This window comes from Prionailurus bengalensis, chromosome X, assembly GCF_016509475.1.
Source record: "Prionailurus bengalensis isolate Pbe53 chromosome X, Fcat_Pben_1.1_paternal_pri, whole genome shotgun sequence".
In the NCBI taxonomy this organism is placed as follows: domain Eukaryota; kingdom Metazoa; phylum Chordata; class Mammalia; order Carnivora; family Felidae; genus Prionailurus; species Prionailurus bengalensis.
The window spans coordinates 86,828,816-86,834,815 of record NC_057361.1 but is presented as its reverse complement, the minus strand read 5'-3'; positions in this window follow the sequence as shown (position 1 = coordinate 86,834,815).

Genomic DNA, 6,000 nt, shown 5'->3' with positions numbered 1-6,000 from the left:
GCACCTTGCCCACCCACCCCAGCTAATACGCCAGATCCCCAGCACCACAAGCCTGCCAGTGTGCAAGCTTGCCCGCTCCTAGGAGAGGGGAAGAGAAGGCAGACACCAGTCTGACAGTAGCCCCAGCGGTGGGCTGGGGGCAGACATCAGGTATGACTGCGGCCCGCCCACCAACTCCAGTTATACAACACAGCAGAGGGGAAGTGCCCTGTGGGTCCACACCACTCCAGGGACTATCCAAAATGACCAAAAGGAAGAATTCCCCTCAAAAGAATCTCCAGGAAATAACAACAGCTAATGAACTGATCAAAAAGGATTTAAATCATATAACACAAGGTGAATTTAGAATAATGGTCATAAAATTAATCGCTGTGCTTGAAAACAGTACACAGGACAAAAGAGAATCTATTGCTACAGAGATCAAGGGACTAAAGAATAGTCAGGAGGAGCTGAAAAACGCTATAAACGAGATACAAAATAAAATGGAAACTACCACGGCTTGGATTGAAGAGGCAGAGGAGAGAATAGGTGAACTAGAAAATAAAAATATGGAAAAAGAAGAAGCTGAGAAAAAGAGAGATAAAAAAATCCAGGAGTATGAGGGGGAAAATTAGAGAACTAAGTGATGCACTAAAAAGAAATAATATACGCATAATTGGTATCCCAGAGGAGGAAGAGAGAGGGAAAGGTGCTGAAGGTGTACTTGAAGAAATAATAGCTGAGAACTTCCCGGATCTGGGGAAGGAAAAAAGCATTGAAATCCAAGAGGCACAGAGAACTCCCTTTAGACGTAACTTGAATCGATCTTCTGCACAACATAACATAGTGAAACTGGCAAAATACAAGGATAAAGAGACAATTCTGAAAGCAGCAAGGGATAAACGTGCCCTACCATATAAAGGGAGACCTATAAGACTCGTGACCGATCTCTCTACTGAAACTTGGCAGTCCAGAAAGGAATGGCAGGAGATCTTCAATGTGATGAACAGAAAAAATATGCAGCTGAGAATCCTTTATCCAGCAAGTCTGTCATTTAGAATAGAAGGAGAGATAAAGGTCTTTCCAAACAAACAAAAACTGAAGGAATTCGTCACGACTAAACCATCCCTACAAGAGATCCTAAGGGGGATCCTGTGAGACAAAGTCCCAGAGACATCACTACAAGCATAAAACATACAGACATCACAATGACTTTAAACCCGTATCTTTCTATAATAACACTGAATGTAAATGGACTAAATGTGCCAACAAAAAGACATAGAGTCTCAGAATGGATAAAAAAACAAGACCCATCTATTTTCTGTCTACAAGAGACTCATTTTAGATCTGAGGACACCTTCAGATTGAGAGTGAGGGGATGGGGAACTATCTATCTTGCTACTGGAAGTCAAAAGAAAGCTGGAGTAGCTATACTTATATCAGACAAACTAGACTTTAAATTAAAGACTGTAACAAGAGATGAAGAAGGGCATTATATAATAATTACAGGGTCTATCCACCAGGAAGAACTAACAATTATAAATGTCTATGCGCCGAATACGGGAGCCCCCAAATATATAAAACAATTACTCATAATCATAAGCAACCTTATTGATAAGAATGTGGTAATTCCACGGGACTTTAACACCCCACTTACAGAAATGGATAGATCATCTAGACACACGGTCAATAAAGAAACAAGGGCCCTGAATGAGACCTTGGATCAGATGGACTTGACAGATATATTTAGAACTCTGCATGCCAAAGCAACAGAATATACTTTCTTCTCGAGTACACATGGAACATTCTCCAAGATAGATCATATACTGGGTCACAAAACAGCCTTTCATAAGTATACAAGAATTGAGATCATACCATGCATACTTTCAGACCACAATGCTATGAAGCTTCAAATCAACCACGGGAAAAAGTTTGGAAAACCTCAAAAAACATAGAGGTTAAAGAACACCCTACTAAAGAATGAGTGGGTCAACCAGGCAATTAGAGAAGAAATTAAAAAATATATGGAAACAAACGAAAATGAAAACACAACAATCCAAATGCTTTGGGATGCAGTGAAGGCAGTCCTGAGAGGAAAATACATTGCCATCCAGGCCTATCTCAAGAAACAAGAAAAATCCCAAATACAAAATCTAACAGCACATCTAAAGGAAATAGAAGCAGAACAGCAAAGGCAGCCTAAATCCAGCAGCAGAAGAGAAATAATAAAGATCAGAGCAGAAATAAACAATATAGAATCTAAAAAAACTGGAGAGCAGATTAATGAAAGCAAGAGTTGGTTTTTTGAAAAAATAAACAAAATTGATAAACCTCTTGACAGGCTTCTCAAAAAGAAAAGGGAGAGGACCCAAATAGATAAAATCATGAATGAAAATGGAATTATTACAACCAATCCCTCAGAGATACAAACAAGAATCAGGGAATACTATGAAAAATTATATGCCAACAAATTGGACAACCTGGAAGAAATGGACAAATCCCTAAACACCCACACTCTTCCAAAACTCAATCAGGAGGAAATAGAAAGCTTGATCAGACCCATAACCAGCGAAGAAATTGAATCAGTCATCAAAAATCTCCCAACAAATAAGAGTCCAGGACCAGATGGCTTCCCAGGAGAGTTCTACCAGACGTTTAAAGCAGAGATAATACCTATCCTTCTCAAGCTATTCCAAGAAATAGAAAAGGAAGGAAAACTTCCAGACTCATTCTAGGAAGCCAGTATTACTTTGATTCCTAAACCAGACAGAGACCCAGTAAAAAAAGAGAACTACAGGCCAATATCCCTGATGAATATGGATGCAAAAATTCTCAATAAGATACTAGCAAATCGAATTCAACAGCATAAAAAAAGAATTATTCACCATGATCAAGTAGGATTCATTCCTGGGATGCAGGGCTGGTTCAACATTCGTAAATCAATCAACGTGATACATCACATTAATAAAAGAAAAGATAAGAACCATATGATCCTGTCAATCGATGCAGAAAAGGCCTTTGACAAAATTCAGCACCGTTTCTTAATAAAAACCCTTGGAAAGTCGGGATAGAAGGAACATAGTTAAAGATCATAAAAGCCATTTATGAAAAGCCCACAGCTAACATCATCCTCAACAGGGAAAAACTGAGAGCTTTTTCCCTGAGATCAGGAACACGACAAGGATGCCCACTCTCACTGCTGTTGTTTAACATAGTGTTGGAAGTCCTAGCATCAGTAATCAGACAACAAAAGGAAATCAAAGGCATCAAAATTGGCAAAGATGAAGTCAAGCTTTCACTTTTTGCAGATGATATGATAGTATACATGGAAAATCTGATAGACTCCACCAAAGTCTGCTAGAACTGATACATGATTCAGCAAAGTTGCAGGATACAAAATCAATGTACAGAAATCAGTTGCATTCTTATACACTAACAATGAAGCAACAGAAAGACAAATAAAGAAACTGATCCCATTCCCAAATGCACCAAGAAGCATAAAATATCTAGGAATAAATGTAACCAAGATGTAAAAGATTTGTATGCTGAAAACTATAGAAATCTTATGAAGGTAATTGAATAAGATATAAAGAAATGGAAAGACATTCCCTGCTCATGGATTGGAAGAATAAATATTGTCAAAATGTCATTACTACCCAAAGCTGTCTACACATTCAATGCAATCCCAATCAAAATTGCACCAGCATTCTTCTCGAAGCTAGAACAAGCAATTCTAAAATTCATATGGAACCACAAAAGGCCCTGAATAGCCAAAGTACTTTTGAAGAAGAAGACCAAAGCAGGAGGCACCACAATCTCAGACTTTAGCCTCTATTACAAAGCTGTCATCATCAAGACAGCATGGTATTGGCACAAAAACAGACACATAGACCAATGGAATAGAATAGAAACCCCAGAACTAGACCCACAAACGCATGGCCAACTAATCTTTGACAAAGCAGGAAAGAACATCCAATGGAAAAAAGACAGCCTCTTTAACAAATGGTGCTGGGAGAACTGGACAGCAACATGCAGAAGATTGAAACTAGACCACTTTCTCACACCATTCACAAAAATAAACTCAAAATGGATAAAGGACCTGAATGTGAGACAGGAAACCATCAAAACCCTAGAGGAGAAAGCAGGAAAAGACCTCTCTGACCTCAGCCGTAGCAATTTCTTACTCGACACATCCCCAAAGGCAAGGGAATTAAAAGCAAAAGTGAATTACTGGGACCTTATGAAGATAAAAAGCTTCTGCACAGCAAAGGAAACAACCAACAAAACTAAAAGGCAACCAACGGAATGGGAAAACATATTTGCAAATGACATATCGGACAAAGGGCTAGTATCCAAAATCTATAAAGAGCTCCCCATACTCCACACCCGAAAAACTAATAACCCAGTGAAGAAATGGGCAGAAATCATGAATAGACACTTCTCTAAAGAAGACATCGGATGGTCAACAGGCACATGAAAAGATGCTCAACGTCGCTCCTTATCAGGGAAATACAAACCAAAACCACACTCAGATATCACCTCACGCCAGTCAGAGTGGCCAAAATGAACAAATCAGGAGAGTATAGATGCTGGAGAGAATGTGGAGAAACGGGAACCCTCTTGCACTGTTGGTGGGAATGCAAATTGGTGCAGCCACTCTGGAAAACAGTGTGGAGGTTCCTCAGAAAATTAAAAATAGACCTACCCTATGACCCAGCAATAGCACTGCTAGGAATTTACCCAAGGGATACAGGAGTACTGATGCATAGGGGCACCTGTACCCCAATGTTTATAGCAGCACTCTCAACAATAGCCAAATTATGGAAAGAGCCTAAATGTCCATCAACTGATGAATGGATAAACAAATTGTGGTTTATATACACAATGCAGTACTACGTGGCAATGAGAAAGAATGAAATATGGCCCTTTGTAGCAACATGGATGGAACTGGAGAGTGTGATGCTAAGTGAAATAAGCCATACAGAGAAAGACAGATACCATATGTTTTCACTCTTATGTGGATGCTGAGAAACTTAATAGAAACCCATGGGGGAGGGGAAGAAAAAAAAAGAGGTTAGAGTGGGAGAGAGCCAAAGCATAGGAGACGTCTAAAAACTGAGAACAAACTGAGGGTTGATGGGGGGTGAGAGGGAAGGGAGGGTGGGTGATGGGTATTGAGGAGGGCACCTTTTTGGATGAGCACTGGGTGTTTTATGGAAACCAATTTGACAATAAATTTCATATATTGAAAAAAAATTGTCAGATCTTCTTGGTGGATAGACCCCTTGTTATGATATAATGCCCTTTTCATCCCTTGTTACAGTTTTTATTTTCAAGTCTATATTTTCTGATATAAGTATGGCTACTCCAGCTTTGTTTTGGTGACCATTAGCATGATAGATGGTTCTCCATACCCTTATTTTCAATCTGAAGTTGCCCTTAGGACTAAAATGGGTCTCTTGTAAACAGCATATTGGTGGATCTTGTTTTGTTATCCATTCTGCTACCCTATGTCGTTTTAAACTTTTTAATTTTTTATTTAAAAAATTTTTTAATGTGTATTTATTTTGAGAGAGACAGACAGAGACAGACAGAGAGAGAAAGAGAGTGCAAGCAGGGGAAGGGCAGAGAAAGGGAGAGGGAGACACAGAATCCAAAGCAGGCTCCAGGCTCTGAACTGTCAATACAGAGCCCAACACAGGGCTCAAACCCACGAACTGTGAGATCATGACCTGAGCTGAAGTCAGAAGCTTAACCGACTGAGCCACCCAGGCACCCCTACCATATGTCTTTGATTGGAGCATTTAGTTCATTGATGTTTAGAGTGAGTACTGAAAGATATGAATTTATTTCCATTATGTTTCCTATAGAGTTGGAGTTTCTGGTGGTGTTCTCTGGTGCTTTCTTGTCTTTGTTGCTTTTGGTCTTTTTTTTCCCCATCATTTCTCCCCTCAGAGAGTCCCCCTTAAAATATCTTGCAGTATTGGTTTTGTGCTCATGAACTCCTTTAATTTTTGTTTG